Source organism: Hakea prostrata, chromosome 10 (genome assembly GCF_041222555.1).
Source record: "Hakea prostrata isolate BN-2017 chromosome 10, UWA_Hpros_2, whole genome shotgun sequence".
NCBI classification, from domain to species: Eukaryota; Viridiplantae; Streptophyta; class Magnoliopsida; order Proteales; family Proteaceae; genus Hakea; species Hakea prostrata.
This window is the reverse complement of record NC_142609.1, coordinates 31,635,939-31,652,411: the sequence shown is the minus strand read 5'-3', so window position 1 is coordinate 31,652,411 and position 16,473 is coordinate 31,635,939. Positions and strand designations below refer to the sequence as shown.

Below are 16,473 nucleotides of genomic sequence, written 5' to 3'. Positions count from 1 at the left end.
TAATGAATTAGTTTTTCCAACATGAGTGGTAGAATAAATGTTTGAAAAGAGATTGATTGTATGCATTATACTTATTCATTAGATCCTCGGACTGTTCATCGTGAACTTGAAGTTCAAGGATAATGGATTAAATATTATGAATCAACCCACAGATTTGTCCGACCTGGCTAAGAGTTACTAAATCTCTATTTCAGCTGTAAATGCTCCAACAAAAATTGATGTCCCAGCCAGACAATCTATCAGCAAATGAAATTAAACCACGCTTAAAACGCGGAAGATCAATCGGTTCCAAGAATAAAATCTTAGAAAAAGAAAGGAGCAAATGATCAAGATGATCATAAAATAGAGACAACTGATTATGAAAATTCTGAAGACATAACTTTCTATGGAAACCCCTAAGAGGTTCAGCTACATGATAAAATAATGTAGAGATCTCGACTAGTTATGCCATTGCAGTAAAATGATGGAACCGAAAATATAAAGTTGTCGACAACATTTTTGCATATTATGTTATTGTTGAAATAAGGTACTAAGACGAAGATCTTGAACATAAATTTGTTGATGACTATAAATCAATAAATATTGCCAAAATGTAGAGACGCAATTCAATGAAAATAAAAGTTTTTGGATCTGTAGCCCAACATCTGAAGGTATAAAGTCATTGAGGTAGCAACTGAGTTTTCTCCAGAAAAATGAAATGAGAAAAAGAATGAAATCCTCGATATATAAAGCATGAATTAGTGGTACAAGAATTTTCGCAGATGCCCTGGCATTGATTACATAGGAAACATGTTCTTCTTGTGGTAGATGCAATCATCTTCGAGACATTTTATTAATCATGGCAAGATATGAAATTTTGACATGCGCCTAATGGATATTATTACAACTTATTTATATGGTTCACTCGAGTGTGAAATATATCATGTAAAATCCTCAAGGATTCAAAATGATCAAGCATATAAAAATTCCTAGGAAGTTTGTCTCAACAAAGGCTAAAAAGATTATCAAGGCACATATGATATAATCTCCTCTAGTGGATATTTACTAAAGGAAAATATAAAAATGATCCAATTTATTATTGTGCCTTTATTAAAGGATATGGATCTAATTTTAGTAAGTACATATGATGATGATTTAAATATCATCGAAACTCCTGAAGAGTTTCCAAAAGCAGTAGATTACTTGAAGAAAGTTGAAATGAAAATCTTGAAAAGACAATGTTTTTTCTTGACTTGTAAATTGAGCATTTGACGAATAAAATATTCTTTCATTAATCAACTTATATAGAAAATATTTTGAAGAGATTTTATCTAGAAAAAAGTACATTCATTGAGTACCCAAATGGTCGTGAGATCGCTCAATATAAAGAAAGATTCATTTCGACCCCAAGAAAATAGTGGAAAATTTCTTAGTCATAAAGTACCATACTTAGTGCAATTAGGGCATTAATGTATTTTGCTAATAGTATAAGACCAGATATAGCATTTTCTATAAGTGTATTAGCAAGATTTATCTCTTCTCCAATATGAAGATACTGAAATGTTATATTTCAGTATATTCGAGAAATTATTGATATGATATTATTTTATGAATGTAGGCATCAACTTACTTGTTATGTAGATGCAAGATTTTTATCTGATCTATATACAACTAGATCTCAAACATACTATTTATTCACAAGTGAATGCTAGCTATTTTATATTTGGTTTAGATCAATGATACAACACATTCAAGAAGCCTACAACCTTCTATTAGAAGAAGATGCTTGAACAATATTATATGAAGATTATGATGCATGCATAACTTAATTGAAGCGAAGATACATCAAAGGAGATAGAACGATACATATTTCACATAAATTATTCTTCATTCATGGTCTTCAATGAAATGGTGAAATCGATGTTCAACAAACTCGTTCAAGTGGTAAGTTGACAGATTTATCTATTGAGAAGTTGCATACTTCAAATATTGAGAAGCTAGTATATGATATTAGAATGTATGCATTCAAAGATACTCAATGATATTATCATCAGGGGTAGTATAATATGTGCTGTTATCTTTTTCCCTTAACCAAGGTTTTGTCCCACTGGGTTTTCCTGGTAAGGTTTTTAATGAGGCAGCTACCAATACGTATTATTTAGATATGTATATTCTTTTTCCTTTACTAAGATTTTTTCCCATAGGGTTTTTCTTAGTAGGGTTTTAACGAGGTACATTATCTATTGATGGACATCCAAGGGGGAGTGTTATAAATAATATTAATTGTGGATATCCATCACCCCCAATAGACAATACTTCCAATTGAAGATCTCAACCACCTCAGCATACAATCTTGGTGATTCATATTCCCATCTTAATTGAATATTACAGTGATCTCAACACACAATATTGGCAGTCAATATTTCCATTCTATGCACCTTCTATCTTGGGTGGCAATCTATCTTTCCATATCAAGAATATCTTATTGTTTGTAAGAATCATATATTGTATATCTTTGTGGACTCTGATATTTCCATGTCAGAGTAGATGTTCCTTCTACTATAAATATGTAATGCACTCAAATGAATGGACTAGTTCTGATTGAACTCATCTTGTCTTTCTTCTTTGTATTCAATATCTTTTTTGATTAGAAAAAACTTTTAAAATGGAAAAGTTTGGAATGATTTTATTCAACTTCTTTTCCTAAGTTGTGATTTATAATTTCCATTATCTTTTGGTTTCATTTTCAAATTGGATTTTACAAATTTTATAAATTCAAAATATCATTTATGATGTTTACAAAGAAGAAAGCTTAGATGAACTTCTTCACTTTTTTTTTTTTTTTGCTTTCCTAATTCTTATCTTTTGATTTATAGTTTATTTGAAATTAATTGGAAAATTTCTATTTTCTATTTTATAAATTATAGAAAAAAATAAAAATATCAAAGAATACCAACAATTTGTGTGAAAAGAATAAAATGATAAAAAAAATTAATACAAAAAATATCATTTTAATAAAAATAAAGGGAAAAGTGATCAAGAAAAAGATTTGCCATGAAAAAAGAGTACATGCTTTTGTATAATAGTATGATATATACACACACATATACCTAAACCTAAAGTTTAAAACTTGAACTCAATCCCTTCATCTTAAAAATTAAATCTAACTATGAATTTTAAACCTAAACATATTGCACAATGAAGCAATTTCTAAAAATTAAATCTAACTCTTGGTATACTTCAATCCCTATTATACTTTAGTCCCTATTGCAAAATAGCATCACATGGAGCAATTTCTCTTTAATATTCAAACTGTCCAGATTTGTTTACATATTATACACCCTCACGAAAAACTCCATAATTCCTTCATTTAATGTTGGAATCACAATCCAAAAAGTGTGTCAGAAAGAAGACCTCATTAACTACATTTTTCTAGTTGAAGTTTAACCCAGAAAAAATTGCATGGCCATTTAAAAGTTCATTCAAGATAATCTTTATGCAATGACTTATAAAATCCACCATACTAATGAACTTTTGCTTCACCCAAGACTCTCAAATATTCTCAAAAGCACTCAATGCCACATGGCACAATCCTATGAGAGAATTGTAGGGAATTGTAAGGAAAACAATTACAGAGGATGTGGATCCGACGAAATGGGTGGGGGGGGGGGGAGAGGGGCAGAAAAACTGATTTATTGAGTAACTAAGGCTGCAAAGTTAACATTAGTGAGCTAAGGTGTAGGAAGTGGGCCAACAATTGGATCCTATAGCAACTTGGGCTTCCTGGCTAAAACACCTGTGAGAGTGTCATGGGTCCTAGTAACAAAGAAAAACTTGCATTCTTTAAGGTAAGAAGACGAACGTAAATACCCCTGAAGATAGTGACAAACTGACAATTCACGCCGGAGGATTTGCTATATCATTTGCTGAGGGTTGTTGCAGGGCCTACAGTCCACACAACTAGATAGTGCGTTTTTGCCCAAAACTAAAATACTGAAGTCTAAAGAAAAAAAGAAAAAAAAAGAGTTTTTAATATGTCGGTTTTCCAGATCAACCAATTTTATTTCTGATTCTGTTGAACCGGAACGGAACTCGGTCTGCTATCATATATAAGTTCCAGTTTTCAAATCATCACAAAATGCTCGAGTTGTTTCATTCTTGAACACCAAAGAGTTGAATCGATTCTCTCTCCCTCTGTCGAATTGAACTCGATTTAAGCATTAATGGCTAACTGATCAGGTACTTTCTGCATTGCTTTCAGATTTCTCAGATTCTTTTCTACTCTTTTCTTTGAGTTTTTCCTTGCTTTGTTCTTCTCCTTTTTCGGCTTCTTCATTCTTTCGTTGCTCTGCAAAGGAGAAATTCTTGTTAATGTGATGATTGCAAGCTGAAAAGAGAGCTGGTTTCCTACCTCTTGATTCATATCTTTGGACGAATGAGTGTTTTCTTCTCTTTTTCTTTTTCGTAGTTTCTTTATGAATTAAAGCTGTAACGACTAGCGGTGATTGTCGTGGGACAAGTAATTCGTGTTTTCGCACACTAGTTGCCTGATTCTTTGCCTTTGCTGACCAATAATTCGATTTAAAGGTGTGTAATAGTCTCGCCATTTCCCCTTTCTTGGTTGTCTTTGTCTTGAATTCTTTTCTTGGTGAGTTTTTATTCTATTCCCCTTTTAATTCGAATTACTGTGGATATCTCTGTAGGCCAGTAGAGAAGAGGACTTGATTATACTTGATTCTTTTTTGTTGAAAGACATTCTTTTCTTTGCAGTTAAATTATATCTGCAAGTTTCTTGATTGTGGAGGTGAAAATTAATAACAATAATGGCACAATTTCACTTCCTCATGAACTCAACCAACATTCATATTTGTTATGGCTTCTTTATACCGAATACAACCGTTCAAGAAGTCAAGTATTATCTGAAGCACATGTGGCCTCGAGGTTAGATATGCTCCCATCTGTATTTTCTTTTATCTTTGAATCCTGATATGTACAATGGATTCCCCTGCTTGATCACCCTATCTGTATAATTTGTTACTTGACTATTGGGTTTACTATTTATTCATTCCCAATGTTAATAAATTGCTTTATCTAGGACCAAAATTGTCCTTAAATTACTATTTGCTTCCATAAGAATTTGGAGAACATGGTATTTCACAGATAGATATGGGAAGTCATATGCTTAGCTTTTGGTAAAGATTGTGAGAGACTGGAAATGAAGATCCCAACATTTGAACAGAGAAGTTGTTGGGTTGACAAGTTATTTATCTTCCTCTAAAAAACCTAGGCAAGAAACAATGGAACAAATTGAAAATCTTCATCAAATGTTGGGATGAGAACTGGTCACAATTGACAGAAAACGCTAGGTCTCTAGTTCTGGAATGTAGCTGTTGGTCAACTTTTGTCTGTCCCAGATGCTACCCATTGCTTAATCCTGATACGTGTCAGGTTTAGCCGTTTAGAAAAATTAGTGAATATATGGTGGGGGTTGTTTACCATTATGAGGGGAAATTGTGTTTTTTGTTTTTTATGGGATTTTTCAGTTACTAATGATCTTTCTATTCCATTCAAAACCATTTTATGATTATCAATGTGTTTTAGTTTCATCTTGCATCTTGGCACTCAGCTTAGAATTTATAGGTGTGACTGATTCTTTCATTCCTAAGATTACTTTTGAGTATAATATGTGAAGCTAGAGGTGCTTGTCATTTGAGCTGAACATGGTTATGCCTTTGATGTCTTTCCCTGACTATGCAATACATGAGAGCCAAAAATGACTAATTGTATCATCTTCCTGCTTGTTCTGACCGGGCATCAGCATCCACCATTCCTTTCATACTGTCCATGGTGCAGTAGTTCATTGATTGAGTATACCACATTGCTTCTGAATTGGTTTCTGTTAGGTTTTTATTTCATTTGATGTCTATTTTAGCATCTAGTTTTCTAATGAAGCCTCTCCATTGCCATATCAATCAGTCATTCCAAAGAATGTAAAGAAGATAATACTCACATACGATGGGAATATCTTGGAGGATGAGTTGACACTGTATAGGTCCGGATTATTCTTTGGTGGTTTTATTCCATGTGGAGCTATTACAATACACGTAACAGTGCAACCTCCCCCACGCAGCCATGTGAGAGGTAAGTTGCATTTCCTACATGTTATTGGTTCAGTCTTGATTCGATTTGTCTTGTTCAAAAGTGATGCAGCATTAGAGGAACCATAGTACTAGTTGAGTGCTCTAATGACTGAACAAAATTATCATGGAACATCTCCAAGCTTCCCTCTAAATGGAGCAGAACTGCAAATACACCTACTGTACACTTGAATGGGTGTCTCACAACTGTTCCTTCATGGGCACCTTAAAATTTAGGTGCAGTGTGGCATAGTTCTATTTCTGAAGCAAGTGATGGATGGTTTGCAACGTTAGGGTCATCCCAATTAAACAGTCTGTGCAGTTTCCAAACTGTGAACCCAGATTCATGGTGGTTGACACCTCCTCTGATAAACAAATACCACTTAGGTTTGATGGAATACTGAGAAGAACCAAGTCACAACTTGACAACATGGATGGTGACAGTTAATGTGGTACATACGTATGACAGAATAATGTTACACGCTTAGATGAGGAGGGCTTCTCCTTAACAAGGCTTACTTACCTCAGCACAGTTTTTAATAATTGACAAATTTGGTAGACAATCTAAAGTTTATATTTCTTCTAATATATGGTTTTAGATGATATTTATCGCTCCGCCACAACCCATGGAAATGACATTCTTCTGTTTTGTTTCCCAGAAATTTGCTGATGTGCAATTCTTTAATGTTACTACCATTCTCTATCACTGACAAATTATATCTGCAATTTTATAGCAATAATGGCACGACCGCGAGTTATGGCACAACCGCGAGATAAGGCACTATTTCAATTCCTCTTGAATGACCGCATGCATATTTGCTATGGCTTATTTCTACCAACTGCAACTGTTCAAGAACTCAAGCAATATCTGATGGAAAATTGGCGTCGAGGTTAGATATGCTCCCATCTGTACTTTCTTTTATCTTTAAATCAAATGTTATCCAAGATTATTATGGAGTCCCGTGCTTGATCACCCTCTGTATAATTTGTTACTTGACTGTTGGGTTTACTGTTTATTCATTCCCAATGTTAATAAATTGCTTTCACTAGGACCAAATTTGGCCTTAAATTACTGTTTGCTTCCATAAGAATTTGGAGAACATGGTATCTCACAGATAGATATGGGGAGTCATATGCTTAGCTTTCGGTAATTAAAGATTGTGAGACTGAAAATGAAGACCCCAACATTTGAACAGAGAAGAAGTTATTGGGTTGACAAGTTATTTATCTTCCTCTAAAAAACCTAGGCAAGTAATAATGGAACAAATTGAAAGTCTTCATCAAATGTTGGGATGAGAACTGGTAACAATTGACAGAAATTGCTAGGTCTCTAGTTCTGGGATGTAGCTGTTGGTCAACTTTTGTCTGTCCCAGGTGCTACCCATTGCTTAATCCTGATATGTGTCAGGTTTAGCTGTTTAGAAAAATTAGTGAATATATGGTGGGGGTTGTTTACCATTATGAGGGGAAATTGTGTTTTTTGTTTTTTATGGGATTTTTCAGTTACTAATGATCTTTCTATTCCATTCAAAACCATTTTATGATTATCAATGTGTTTGAGTTTCATCTTGCATCTTGGCACTCAGCTTAGAATAAATAGGTGTGACTGATTCTTTCATTCCTAAGATTACTTTTGAGTATAATATGTGAAGCTAGAGGTGCTTGTCATTTGAGCTGAACATGGTTATGCCTTTGATGTCTTTCCCTGACTATGCAATACATGAGAGCCAAAAATGACTAATTATATCATCTTCCTGCTTGTTCTGACCGGGCATCAGCATCCACCATTCCTTTCATACTGTCCATGGTGCAGTAGTTTGTTGATTGAGTATACCACATTGCTTCTGAATTGGTTTCTGTTAGGTTTTTATTTCATTTGATGTCTATTTTAGCATCTAGTTTTCTAATGAAGCCTCTCCATTACCAGATGAATATCTCATTCCAAAGAATGTAAAGGAGATAATACTCACATTCGATGGGAAATTATTGAAGGATGAGAGGACACTGTACAGGTCCAGATTACTCTCTGATGATATTATTCCATGTGGAGCTATTACAATAAATGTAACAGGGCAACCTCTCCCACCCAGCATTGCTGTAACAGTGCAACCTCCCCCACCCAGCAATGTGAGATGTAAGTTGCATCTCCTACATGTTATTGGTTCAGTCTTGATTCGATTTGTCTTGTTCAAAAGTGATGCAGCATTAGAGGAACCATAGTACTAGTTGAGTGCTCTAATGACTGAACAAAATTATCATGGAACATCTCCAAGCTTCCCTCTAAATGGAGCAGAACTGCAAATACACCTGCTGTGCACTTGAATGGGTGTCTCACAACTGTTCCTTCATGGGCACCTTAAAATTTAGGTGCAGTGTGGCATAGTTCTATTTCTGAAGCAAGTGATGGATGGTTTGCAACGTTAGGGTCATCCCAATTAAACAGTCTGTGCAGTTTCCAAACTGTGAACCCAGATTCGTGGTGGTTGACACCTCCTCTGATAAACAAATACCACTTAGGTTTGATGGAATACTGAGAGGAACCAAGTCACCACTTGACAACATGGATGGCGACAGTTAATGTGGTACACGTATGACAGAATTATGTTACGCGCTTAGGAGGAGGGTTTTTCCTTAACAAGGCTTACTTACCTCAGTACAGTTTTTAATAAACGACAAATTTGGTAGACAATCTAAAGTTTATATTTCTTCTAATATATGGTTTTAGATGATGTTTATCACTGTGCCACAACCCATGGAAATAACATTCTTCTGTTTTGTTCAGATGAAAGCGTAGAAAGTTTTGCTGCCAGGGTGTGTAGATTCCCATGTAAAATCCTCTAATAATACAAAGCCCTTGACAGTACTACTATCACTGACAAAGCGAAGCAGACTCCTTCTCCCCCTTCCCCATACAATTAGAAAGGTTCAACAGCCCTGATTATTGTCTACGTGCCCAATTTTTTGTTATTTTTAGTTGCTGCATTCATTGTTTTTTCTCCGTACTAAGATCATTCTTGTACAAGCCATAGCTCAAAGTATGTTCCACATGTTTGACCTCTCTTTAACCCGGCAGAGATACTCCGAAATCGCTAGTGTCAGCATTGGTGAAAGTTGAAGGCATCATGTCATGAGATTTTTGTAATATAAAGGATTTTTGTAACATAGCAATATAGCATGGCTTTCACAGTTGTAGTCTTTATCAAGTTCAGGTTTGTTTCGATATGCAATTCAGCATTTAATCATCTGTTGAGTGCAGAGCAACCACAATAGTAATATGTCCGGTTGGAATCAAACTGGTTGTTGTTACAACCCCTGTTTTATGGATTTGTCAGTGTTATAATAGAGGTGGCCAGCCTCATAACCAATCACTCCCATTGTGTTATCTTTTTCTCTGAAGAAGCTACATGCTGCTTGACACACTCAAGCAAACACAGAGGTATACAATCTATTTGTTCTCAGAACACTGCTTTAAAGGTTGAGCACGGGCAAAGCAAGCAGCAGCACGACATGGAAATGGAAAAGAAAAGTCGCTTGATAGAAAGGAAGAAGGATAAAAGAACAAACTTTAGGAAGAGGAATACAGGGAACAAAAATTTATAAATACAGAGAACCCATTTGAGATATTGTTCTCGATGATGTAGATTTACAACCATTGATAACCAGAGACTGACTTTTCAAATCTGTGTTGTTGGCCTGGATTGTTTTACAGCAAAATCTGACCGTCTTAGATTGAACAAGTGTATGAATTCGAATCGATTGTGACTGTTAGGTTAGTGAAGTAAAATTGATCTCTAAATCTTGAAATATGACGAGCCTAAACTCAACATCTCTAACCAACCATTGATCCAAATGACGGATTCAGATCAGAAATCATTTGAGTAGGAATTCCATTTTGAACAATCACAAGTCAAGCCTATTGATATACATTTCACATGACCTCAACCATTGATGAAACCTCCGATTGTTCATCGGTTATTGCAGCACCCTATCCTTAACTCTCTGTACTTTAGATGGGTTAGCAGGTGGTCAAATCAGTTGATTTTGATGCTTGTAGATTTTTTTTTTTGGTCTAAGGTCAAGTTGCTTGTAGATGTTATGAGCATAGTTTAAAAGGGGTTTGGTGGGTCAATCCACTAAATATTATTGTAAATGGATTTTACTTGAGTCAACCGATTGCTTTAAATGTGCAAGACGGTCAAGCCAACCTTCCAATTTTGCCAGGCAAGATCATGATTGTGTGCTGGTTTTTAATATTAGAAAAATCCAAAACCCTGTAAAGCAATCGGTTTTGCTGTTCGGTCCACCTAGACCGATCGGTCCAGCGGTTCGATTCAAAACCATACCTGATAAAAAATAAGTTTTCAAAAAACCATATGTTTACAAAAACCATACAATTCAAAAACATATACGTTTTCAAAATCGAGTTTTCGATCACAACGGCGCAAAAGACCATCCACCTCTGCTTCTTTGTTCTCTCTCTTGTTCTTCGTTCAAGTGTGATTCTACCTCTCAATCGACTGATCGAAACCCAATTTGGGTGAAATACATAGTGAAAACAATCGGTTTACAATTTGAAGTATTTCAATATCGATTTGGATGAAACCGCAAAGCAAATAAGTCTCTGATCTCTTATCTTTTTTATGCTCCCACCTTTCTCCCTCACAATTCTTCAAGTGAACCCCTCCATTTGGATATTTTGTTCCATTTGAGCTTCAAATTTGAACCAGTGTAGTAGTGCAGCAAAGGTGGCTTGCGTTCCTTTCTTGTCTTGTGTAAAATCACTGAGTTGATCAGCTGAGCTCCAGTCAAGTGGTGCATTAGGTGAGCTCCAATCCTTTGTTTTGTGTTTTTTACTCTAAGAGTAGCTGCGTTGTGAAAAAACATAATATATATATATATATATATATATATATATATATATATATATATATTTTATATATATATATATATATATATATATTGATTCTGTGTATGTGTGTATCAGTTTATCCGAGTTTGTTTTCCTGATTTGTTCCCTCATTGCTTTGTTTGTCTTTAATATTTGGTATTTTTTTGCATTGTAAATTTTTTTAATCGATTCTATATAAATGTGCTGCCTATTTATTCATTGATCTTGAATAAATTAATTTACAAAGTCAACAATACAAACTTGTGGAAAATCGAGTTGATTATTCATTGAAGCCATTATGTGGTTAGGTCCTAAGTCCTAAGCCATTCTTGTTCATTAACTCATGAACATCATGTGGTTAGGTCCTAAGAAATTTCCATTCATTAACAGGTAGAATCTGATAGGTTCTTCATTGAAGTCATTCTGTGCATAACCACAAAGGATTGAATTCCATGAAACAGAGTCAGCCAAAGGAATCTCTTTCAAGACTTTGGGTGCCTTATCCATGAATCCACAACTAGCATACATGGTCAGTAAAGAATTCATCAAGCTTATATAAAAAAAGAAGGTCCAACTTTTGGATCTGAGATTGTATATGCTCTCCAATCATTGAAGCCTCAAGGTAGCCATATATATCCAGCATTGCGCAGTAAGAGAATTACTACACCCACATATTTGCCCATTACAATTGAGTTCCATCTTGACATCAAATATTAATTTAAAGCCTTATTTGTTCCAGTGGATGAGACAAATGTAGAGATTGGTACCAAGTTGGAGTTACAGGGATCAATGTGACCTAAGTATTTTGTGTATAACTTAAGTTACACTAGGACTAGGTGGTCAAAATTTGTTGGAGGGGTTTTACAAAATGTATATTATAGGTATCTGACTCTGTCATATACATAAAGTAAGTATCTTGAAGGAAGTACCGAGTCAATTTGCAAGTCTACAATTTTGCAGTGGGCGTATCTCAATCTTCCAATATGAAGCCTATAGCCATAATGGCTTGTTCATATGAATAAGTGTTCTTTACATCAAAAGCTTAGTGTTGTATTGTATGAATTTAACTTCGGGTTTTCGCCTATTCAAGCAATGGTAGTGCCAAAATCCTCTGAAATCACTAGTATGTATGCAAGTCCCGCATTAGTTGTGCCTTGTAATTTAATATTGAATGACTTCCCACTGCAATAGGACCAAACCAAGACTTTACCAACAAAACATTCTGAACCATACTACTATGTGTGATGAAGCTACCCATTGGTCAAGATAGCCTACGTGCCTCTAGACCAAGCCTAGAAAGATGACAGTGGGGCAAGAAATTGGCATATCGCTTCCTGGAATTATGTTCTAATTTCTAAATACCCAAGTTTAGTGGTGAAACAAATAATTCCAAATAGGCTTGGACCAAACCTGTAAAGCAAAGTGTCAGTATGGCTTGGAGGCATTGGCCCATCCCAGTTGATGATTAAAGAAAACAAATGAGCAACGGTTGTTCATCTATATAAATAAGGTATTTGTTTTTTGTTGCTTCTTTTCTATAATCCTAGGGGTAAAGGTATGAAAAAAAGAAGGTTTAGATACATGACTTGGCCAAAATGGTTGAAGTCACACAAATCTGTCATGGTTTTTTGGAGATGAATAAATAATTCATTACCAAAGATAGGATGAGGGGGGAAGGAAGGAAAACTAGCAAGATAATGTCAGAGCTAATTCCAAACAACAGAAGCTCAAATTGGCAGAAACCCTTACATAAGTCTGAACAAAGAACAAAACTAAAAAACCAAGACTAGAGGTGAGTCTATTTTTTTCTTTTATCTTTTATTCCTCTTCTTTCTAAGCGACTGGAGTTCAACAATGTAATCTCCATCATCTTGGTACCAATCTTTAAGGATATTGTTACTTTTCCTACAAAGAACACAATCAGGATCGGATGAAGGGGAAGGGAATTCAATCTTGGGCACAACTGTCAAAGCATCATTATAGCATGACAAAGAGTGGCCCACTTTAGGCTGCCCGCAACAGGTGAAGGAGAACCGGCTAGCAATGCACTTGAGGTAGCTTTAAATCCCAAAAATGGGGGAGATGGTAGATGAGAAGAACTCCAGGTGGGGGGACTAAGAAGACAAGGAGAGAGAAGAGAGGAGAGAAGGGCAGACAGAGAGGAAGGGTTGGAAAGACTGGGCTAAGGGGTGGGAGAGGTGATGGGTTGGCCTAAGGTGAATGAAGGGGAAGTGTCGTGGGTGGACTGGAGAAAAGGGCAGCCCAAAAAAGAAGGGCCAAGGGATGGATTTAGAGGAAGGGTAAATTTAGGTCTTTAAAAACTATAACAAGTAATACATTGCTGCTTTTAGCTTTATGAAGAAGACTAAATTTGCTTGTAACATATACATGGTAAACTTAGCTTCTTTTTTTTTTTTTTGGTGAAACTTAGCTTCTTTTATGCTATATAAGAGGATGGACCACTATTCCATTGGTTATATTTTACAATTACTTGATTTGTAAAAATTTACATAATCTTAGGAATTAAAAAAGAATAATTGGGTTTCTATTTAACAGAAAGATTTACACTCGAGGTCATTCTGAACTGCCAAGCCTGTGATATAATGTAGAATTCTACAAGAAATAGGCAAGTTCGTTAGCATGTATCATAGGGCCATGGAACATGATTATATCGGACATTAATGGTGCTTGTAACTGGTGGGTTCCAAAGGCACTTAAGGTCTCTGGAGGCCAAGATGGTTAAACTACTTAAAGTTTGTGTTAAAGTGTTTGTTGGCTTGATCTTTGTTGTTGTTGAATAATCTTTAATATTTTTCATACCTAATTTTTATTAATGTGTCTTTATACTGAGTTGTCAAAGTTAGTGGAGATGGATGTTAATAAAGATAAGATGACACCTCGAATTGGTATGGAATTTTAGTCATATGAAGAAGCTTATGATTTTTATAACAAGTATGGCCGTATTAATGGGTTCAGTATTAGGAGACATTATTTGAATAGGAGCATGATAGATAAAAGTATCATCGTGCAAATGTGTTACGTTTTTAGCAAAGAAGGATGTCGAAGAAAAAAAGAAGTAGATGTAAAACTACCACGTCCTGAGACTAGAATTGGCTGTCTAGCAAGGATGGTTGTAATAAGATATCACAATGGGATATTAGTAGTTGATAAATTTTGTGATGAACACAACCATAATCTTCAAAAAGAAGAACTTGTACATTTATTACGCTCCCAACGTGCAATATCAAGTACCCAAGTTACAGAAATAGAATTGGTTGATAGAACTAGAATGGGAACAAGATTGACAAATAATTTGTTGGGTTTGCAAGCAGAGGGCAATGAAAACCTTGGTTTCATGAAGAAAAATTTGCAGAATTATTCGAATACCAAACGCCAACGTGATTTGCATATGGTGATGCCGAGAGCTTGATGCTTTATTTAGACAATCAACGGAACTTAAGCTCTACTTTTGTATATTCTATACAGATAGACAGTGAGGATAAGTTGACAAATGTATTTTGAGCTGACCCACAGATGCAATGTGATTATCGACTATTCGGTGATGTAGTTATTTTTTATACTATTTCCTACACAAACAAGGAAAATAGACCATTGGTTGTGTTTGTGGGGTTTAATCATCATATGATTGCAGTTATCTTTGGAGCTACTTTGCTTTATGATGAGATACCGGAGTCATTTGAATGGTTATTTCAAACTTTCTTTGGAGTTAATGGTCAAAAGAAGCCAAAGACAATTTTACTAACCAGGATGCTGATCGTATCGCTAACCAATCAAAATAAAATCCTATACTAATCTAGCTAGCAGAAAGTACGGGGTCGAACTATGGGGAACTAAAAGGCTAAGTTACTAAGATTGAATTAAAAAAAAAAAAAAACTAATTTTAAACTAAATCTATTAATTAATGCAAAAACTTTAACCATGAATACGTGAAGATATTTGGGATTTTGAATCCCCAATGCTTTTCCCTAACCGATATAACTCTACACTTCAAAGCAAATTAAGGATGGTCTTCTTCCTAGGTATGCCTTATCTTTGCAAGACTATCGTCTTTCATCGAAGCTTGGCACGCTTAGTTTGCTGAGCTATAGAACATCTTTGGCTATACTCAAACACAATCAACTAGAAGATATAGAACAATTAAATTAATGAAATAAGCATGGTCCATTTACATCCCAAAGAAAAGGAACTAGCTACTCATTATCACAAAGTTCATAAGACAAATAAAGATGAAACATAGATAGAGAGAGAGAGAGAGAGAGAGAGAGAGAGAGAGAGAGAGAGAGAGAGAGAGAGAGAGAGAGAGAGAGAGAGAGAGAGAGAGAGAGAGAGAGAGAGAGATGTGGTCTTCTTCTTGAGCAATGAGAGAGATGAGAGCCAAGATCCGTGTTCGCCGTCTTCTCCTCTTCTCTGTAGCTGGCTTCTCTTTTATGTCTCCCGCACACAATGAATCCCCTCTCTTTACCCGTTGATTCGACATTTATTAATTCCTATTTTGGAAAACCTCAAAACTAAAAAGTTGTAGATATTTTCGATTTCGTTCCAGAGAATCTTGAATCATAGAAATCTGAGCTCATACGAGAAAGATTTGCCCAAAATACTGAAGGTGGGTCTGTTTACACGATTTTCAGATTTATTACCAATTTTGTTCCTTAGACCTCCATCCGTTTTGAATTGGATAAGATCTCACTTTTCATGATTTCTTGGGCAGCAAGATTGAATGCCATGATCTAAAATCCATCAATATCTAATATATTTGCCAACTTTGCTCAACATTATCTCTAATAACTAAATTCACATTTTTCCTAAAAAATACACAAAAAAAAACTCAATTAGCTGTCTTTTAATTAAATAAGAATGAGAAATTAAATCAAATAAATAAAAATAAATGCATGCTTATCAGATGGTGCAATGGCAAGGGCACTAACTTAGGTTGCACCTAATATATGGCATGCATTGTGCACTTAGCATCTCTAGAAAAATGCAAAGAAACACCATGTATATTTGATGAGTGATAGGTCACAATTCTCCAAAATTGCATCTACGATTATACAAAAGTTAAGGAATTTGAATTTGCATGGAGGAATTTAAGAGAAAATTACGGGGTTGTAAACAGTGGTTGGCTAGATAGAACATATGAAATAAGAATAAAATGGGCTTGTTATTACATGAAAGATTGTTTCACAATAGGTGTGAGGAGCACATGTGTACACAATTGGTTGAAAGTGTGAATATTGATTTGAAAGAATGTCTTGGATGTTGACTTGATCTTCTAAGGTTTATGAGACATTTTTAGGATGTTGTGGATGCAAAACGTGCAAATGAATTGAAAAATGAATTTGATGCACGAAAGGAGGTTCTTGGGCGTTCACATGCAATGATACCTATGTTGATTCAAGCTTACAAGTTATATACTCCAACTATATTTAAAGAATTCATGAAGGAGTATGA

General features: G+C 35.1%; 1 long non-coding RNA gene across 1 annotated transcript; it reads left to right on the top strand.

The window, feature by feature from the left end:
- The first annotated feature begins 4,094 nt into the window (after nt 1–4,094).
- Nucleotides 4,095–6,113, top strand: LOC149002476 (uncharacterized). The gene is made up of 3 exons (XR_016170137.1): nt 4,095–4,218; nt 4,750–4,920; nt 5,956–6,113. It is a non-coding gene; the product is annotated as an uncharacterized LOC149002476 (long non-coding RNA).
- Nucleotides 6,114–16,473: the final 10,360 nt, after the last annotated feature.